At 42.5% G+C, this 6,743-nt stretch overlaps 1 protein-coding gene across 1 annotated transcript in view; it reads left to right on the forward strand.

Annotated features, from left to right (window-relative positions):
* Positions 1–6,743, forward strand: part of FBXW8 (F-box and WD repeat domain containing 8) — a gene marked incomplete at its 5' end in the record, with an annotated part of 40,653 nt that overhangs the window by 26,611 nt on the left and 7,299 nt on the right. The gene's annotated exons all lie outside the window — the stretch shown is intronic.

The raw sequence follows: 6,743 nt of genomic DNA on the forward strand, positions 1-6,743 counted from the left end.
TTCACACGTTGGAACGTTGGGGTTGAGCATTGTATATAAAGTGAAATGCACAGATTTAAACTGCAGCTGGCTTTGGTCCTCTCCGTGGCAGGATATAAACCTCTTAAGACAGGTAGTGCTACAACTGTCAGGATTAGCAGCATCTGAATTCTGATGCAGTTCTCGCTGACCGTAGGATCTGACTGAAGCTTTTCTCAATAGTTGGTCTATTTATGAGCTTTCCTGAATGGACTGTCTGCTGTCAGGTAAATCTGGGCTGCTGTAGCTTCAGGTGAGCTCTCTCCTGCTCGTGGATTATTTCTATGAAGTTTATAGGTGCTTTTTTCTCTTGGGGGAAAAAAACCCCTAAGAAACTCACAACTTTCTCTTATATTTAAAATTTAGTTGGATTTTTTTAATGTATTCAACAGTTCTTAGTGATAGAAGGTAATCAGCATGGGAGGATTTGGGTTTTTTTCCACTAAAGGAACTTGATACAGCGTGCAAGAGGATTTTGTTTTAAACTCATGCAGCTGAAGGACTCTTTTTGTGTTACACATGGCATTGAACATCACGTGTTCCTTCTCATCTGTGACCGAAATGCTGCCTAGTTTTGCTCCTGTATTTAATGTTTTCACAGAGTTCTTCAACTGCCTGCTAGTGTGAGTATATCCAGTAGAATTTACCCCTTGAAATGGATGTTATGAACTAATAGTAAGTGAAAAACAAATTTTAAATAGTACTTCAGGTTGAAATTTATACTTCAGAGTCTCTCTTGGATGATGTATTTAGGTCATAGCTGCTTTATATAAGCCGTTACATCTTTCTCTCACCTTATTTTAGCTAAAATTGTCCTCTTTGTTAACCAGCAAGCTTCCGTTGTCTTTTCTGGTGTCGTAATGTCTCCAGTTCTCATGGAGTTTCAAAGGCTTCAAATTTTTTTATCTTGACTTTTCTTGTTTTAAAAATGGGGGTTTTTTTCAGTTTTGTTGACCACTGTGGCCCTTGTAAATACTCCAGTTTTCAATCAGCTGGTCTTTATGAACCCTTGTTTTCACCTCGGTAGAAGGACAGGTCGTAACTGGTGAATTTAAACCTGTGAGGCTTGCCCGGAAGTTTCTCTTAGGGGAGCTGTAGGACTGTAGACTCTTGGCAGATCTTTGAAGGTGGAAGGTGTTTTAAATACCTTATTCATTCTAAACTCTTTGGTACCACAAAGGGGAGAGAGGGAGGGAACTCCTTCTGAGGGGCTGAACCATGGAACGTTGTGTAAGTCAGACACTGCAGGAAGTACAGTCCGGCAGAGAGACCAGAAGCTTTCCTTGCCTAAATTGGGCATGATGTATCGATTAACCCTCTCTTGCAGAAAGGTAGCAATCATCCATCTTGGGTTTTGCCATGTTTGGAAATGACCAGAAATCATTTTGCAAGGAAGAAAAATATTTTTTCTATTGACTAATGTTTGTGACATTCTGCTGTTTTTTCCCCCCCTTTGTACGTTAATATGAGCGCCTCAAAACTGGCACAGCTGCTTAGGTAAGTGTCTCGCGTTCTGATAATACAGCTGCTAGGTTGTGCCATGAGCGTTCGAGGTAATCATCTATGCAACCAAGCAAATCATTCTGTTTTGGAGAATCACCTCGCCTTCCTTTTCCCTGTGCTACCTTTAGGTTGGGGAAACTGTTTCTGGGCTAGGGCTGGTGTTTTAGTGAGGGGGTGGTTCAGTGGGTAAACATAATACCTTTCATCAACCAGTACCTGAACTCCTACATCAGCCTGCAGCCACAAGTCAGATGAGTCTGGTGACCTCATTCCAGGTCCTAGCAGACATCTGTCCGCATCACAAGCCCAGCGAGGCTGGCAAAGCCCTGGCCACTGGCAGCCCCGGCTCAGGCAGTGTCCAGTGCTGGAACAGTGAGGCTGCAGGTGCCCTGGCAGTCGCTGTGCCGGAGCTCGCACGCTGCCTGCCTGCACAACACTTGGCTCTCTGTGCTACCAGCTTGGAGTCTTACTTTTTAACTCCAGTTAGATGAAAACTTAAAAGGAAAATCTGAACTCCGCTTGTCTTCAGCTCAGTGTGTAACTTTTATGCCAGGCGCGGCTATCTGGAGGAGCGGGTAGTGCGGAGGGCTGGCTGCTCGTGCTGCTGGGTTTGCTGCAAACTGTTTAGACTCTGTTGTTTTTGCAGTTCTCTGTGTGAGTCTTTAAGCATCACATGAGGCTGCTTGGTGCAGCTCAGCACATGCAAAATAAGAGTTCTCGTTTGGCAGCGTAAAGTCACCTTTAGGATGGCATGAAAGTCAATTTTCCACATGCTTGGAGAAGCGGTTGTGTTACCAGCTTTACACAATGACTTATATCTGGCAAGAACTTGCAAAATAGTCTCTCTGGCTGATTGTCAAAAATTACATCATATTGGAGTAAACTGCTTTTAAATCAAACATCCATTATTCATGTATATTAACTGCTTTTCTTATTTTTTTTTTTACTGGCTGTTTTGTGTATGATTTACTCTTTTTCTTTCTCTCTGATTGTCTGTCTGTCTCCCTCAGCTGCTCCTTTTAAATCTTAGCTCATCCTTAAATTTATGGAGCCAGAACACTTATCTCTGTGTACAAGTATCAATACGCTGACCTTGCATTTGTTAATAGGCAAATATTTTTGTTGTTGTTGCAGTGTTATGTGCCATATTTACAGGAGGCAATTCAACACATTTGCACGGGGAAACTGCGCCCCCGAGGCTTGTAAACTTTGAAAATACTCTTTTTCCACATCCCTTTAGAAATAAAATTCTAACTTGCAGCAGTGCGTACCATATGTTGTACTTAATTTGATGAGTTCTGCCGCGAAGGCGTTTGCCATAGCCTTACCGCTTTGAACCGCATGGCTTTGACCCCAGCGAAAACCAGATCCCTTTTTATTCGCGGTGGACTTGAAATTTCCTGACCCTTTCTTTTGCTGGCCATATTTGTGTGTATTCAAGCATTGTTTTTTCTGCTTGGCAGAGGGATGGGCAGAAGGAAAGGGGGAGAAACATAATCTGAAAATAAATGCAGATTCTGTTCCCAGTCTTGTGCTTGTTCCCAGTCTTGTGCTTGTTCCTCTGTGGAACTCAGAGATTTTTGTTTTGATCCTCTGTCTCTAACATGGCAGTTAGAAAACTCCATCCTAGACATTTTTCTCTGAGAAAGTGGTTTTTTAATGTATCCCATGTGTTAGTCACTAAGGAAAAGGATGTAGGTTTTGAGTGTGGTTTTTCTATATACTTTTTGCTAATATTTATTATCGATACTTCATCTAAATAAGAACTAAATATACTGTATATACAGAGCACTTTGGCCTGTTCTGAGAGACAGCTCCATTTTTACCAGCCCCGCTATGTGGTAACTTCTGACAAGAAGCAGAAATGCGGTTGTGGAGGGAAACTAGCGATTTCACAAAGCAGTTGTCTGCTGGCTGTCAGCCAGGACAGTGGGTTGAACACCCCGGCTCTCGCTGAAAGTACCACAGGCTCTTTGATAACAAGTGCTTGGGGATTTGTTGTTTTAATGTTCCATCCAAAAAAGACATCTCCAACCACACAGGATCCCAAAACACCTGCTGGGGTATTGGACATGCATGGAAGAGCTCCATCAACAACATTTCCTTCAGTTCCTTGGAAGTATCTCAGCCAGAGTACATCGACCATGCTTGACCTCACTTAGCTGCAAGATGTAACAAAGCTCATGGCTTAGCTCTTCTGGCTACAGAGACCTTAATTCTTTGTGAATTAATTTAGTCTTCTTTCTTGGACAGCATTTAAGGAGAGTTCCCTGTACCCACTGCAGTTTCCTCAAGTACAGTACAGTAACTTTTCCTTTCTTCCCCTGCCTGGGCTCATGAATTCGCCAGCTTCTTGGCGCGTCTGTCTGAGGACGGTGGTCACAGGTTGAGACTTGCCCGAGTCGCGTGGTAAAGAGGGAAATTAGTCTAATGCACTGCGTTAACAAGAGAGAGTATGAGCATGAATAATTAATACTACTAGTCTGTGGCAATCAGATAAAATGAAGTCCCATTTGCTCAGCCTTATTAAAAGAGAGAGAGAGAGAGGGAGAGATGGTAAAGGTCGTTAAGGGACTTGTAACATGGAAAGAATCGCCTCTGAGATGGATAATGTGTTTTCTAATCTCTGTGGTCTTTAACTAAACATAATGGTAAAGGTACTCTGGCTATTCCTGGCTTGTTGAATTATTAAGCATTCTGGGAGATTGCCTGGCTCTTATCCAATAACTTGGACTTTTTCATTTGAACGATGTTAATAGGTAACACTTCTTATTTTGTGCGTTAGATCCTGATCCATCTGCACGGAGTATTTAATGCTTTTCCTCCCTCGTGTCCTCATGGTCCCACTGGGGATGGGATGCTCGTTAGTGTGTTATCCCAGGGTACTTCATTTCACACCCAAATGCTCTTGGTTCACTTACCTTCGGTTCATACCTATTAGGTCACTGGTCTTGGTTGTCCATTATAGGATTATAAATATTTTTAAAAGGGTAATCCCCTTGCAGTGTGCATTATAGGATTATAAACCTCCTAAAGATCTTATGCTTTATCTGCCCTTTAACATACAGGCCCTTATTTCAAGTCCCTATTGACCAGGTATTTTCATTAGTTCTCCCTGGCCTTTGTAAAGAAAATCCTTGTTGCCTTGGGATGTTACAGGAGAGCTCATCAGCAACTTCAAAACTGCCATCAGTACGCACTTAAACCCCATGTCTTCAAGAGATTATTATTCAACTTAAAAAAGCATTTGGAGTTCTATTTGTTTCTTTGCCAATTGGATTGTCAGGCAAAGGTTTTGAAATTCATTTGCGGACCATAAAATTGCTCGAGACAGAAGCTGAATTTAAAAATAGGTAAAACCTGGATACTGAAAATCACAAAGAGAATCTTTATTCCAGGGCCTTCTTCAGGGCTAATGGCTAAAAATACACATGGGCATGGTAAGATTAAAAAAAAAAAAAAATAACCCATCCGTCTTTAAAAAATATCGGAGACTGACTGGAGAGGAGAAGGAATTGGAGGGGGCAGGAGAAGATGATAAGGCAAAAGCTTTTCTTCCGTTTCTGCAGATTTGAACCTTCGCTTTTTTACAGATTCTCTTTCTTAGGTGCAAGTGCTTTAAATTGGTGGCCATCTACAAGCTATGTGAGAATTAAGTAATTTTTCAGCTGGTGCTACCTACGTACAAGGATTGCCACAGGTCTAAAACTGCGCCTGCGAGAGGAAGGTGGTGGCATTTACCCCAGTGTAAAACAGGGCAATCTTCAAACGCCGCGTGGAAGCAATTTTTCATTACGGACTTTCATGGCCATAGCTAAATTTTCAAGTATGGATCCTATGTTTATAGGGTAGATGGGAGCTATGGTCATTTAGATAAATTAATAGTTTATGGATGTTCACTTTAAGTATTAGCCCCGGGGGAATTATGAGGAGGCAGCGTTTGGCCCTCTCCAGAGTTTTAGCGTGCAGCTGGGAAGGGCTGGTTCAGAGGCTCAACTGGGAACTGAAACATGTTGCTGTGGACCCGATGGTTTATTGTTCTTAAGCTGAACTCGGCAGTTTATTGACTTTGTCTTTTGTTCGGAACTTTCCAAGGAGGAATTTGGTTGCCAAGCACAGATACTCGTTTCCTTTGCACTGGAAAACCGTGCAAAGCACCTTTGCCAGAATGTCATTATCTCCGGGTTTGGTTAGTGAGCAGCTGGAAGCTGTGCCACAAGTGAGAACAGGCTGTAAACTGGTCTTTACCTTGAAGACTAACACTTTCATGCAGTTTCTAGCAACCTTTTTGTAGGTATGGAAGTTTAAATTCCTTTTTTAGCAACTTACGTCTTCAGTCTCCCTGTAAAAGTAGAGTATTTTTTCTTTACAGAGCTCGGGTAAAATTGCTTTGGGTTTTGGGGTCTTAAGGATAAGAAAATCACATGCTGAAGACTGATACTGGAGGCAGACAGATGCACAAGGACAGGGCTGGGAAAGGGAACCAGTTGGGAGATGATAAATATTGTAAGCAACCGAGGAAGTCGGGTATGAGTGTGTTGATTCTAACAGCTGAAAGGTCTAAATAAACCCATGTCCACTCTGTAGTCGGGAGAAATGGCAGGTGGGGGAAACCTGCGCGTTCCCTGCCTTTCTTTGCAGTATTCCTAGAGACTTTTACAGCTTCCCTTTTGCTGCCCGGAGGCATCCATCGCAAAGCGATCCCCTCCTGCTCTGTTAATTCCATCTTTCAGGTGCTTACTGAAATTGCACGGCAGGGCAAGGCAGCATCACTGTCGCTGTTCTGGCAAGCGTTGAAATCATTTGTACAGACAGTGTAAGATTTATGTAAGCTGCATGTGGATATAATCAGAAAAGTGAGAGTTAAGAATATTGTGACGTTGATACAGCCAAGCTGATGTTGCTGTGGAAGCTGTAAGGTCTTTTTTCCTGAGGTTTTAACTCCCATTACTCTTTTCATGGTCATGAATTTTATTGCATCACCCTGAAATTCAACAATGTTTAGGAAGTTACGTAAGACCAGGTACTGTGCTGAGTTTCACTGGGCTTTGACCAGCACATTTATCTGCTTCTAAAAATACTTGCTCTCCTAAATTGAAAGGCCCAAATAGATAAATCTCATCTGGCCCCACAGGAAAGACGGGAACATGATTAAACCGATTGCTGTGCAGAGGAGAGGAGGGTGAATAGATGGGAAACAACTCGTACCGCTCCTCCAAACT

Source organism: Buceros rhinoceros, unplaced genomic scaffold, assembly GCF_000710305.1.
Source record: "Buceros rhinoceros silvestris isolate BGI_N320 unplaced genomic scaffold, ASM71030v1 scaffold19504, whole genome shotgun sequence".
In the NCBI taxonomy this organism is placed as follows: domain Eukaryota; kingdom Metazoa; phylum Chordata; class Aves; order Bucerotiformes; family Bucerotidae; genus Buceros; species Buceros rhinoceros.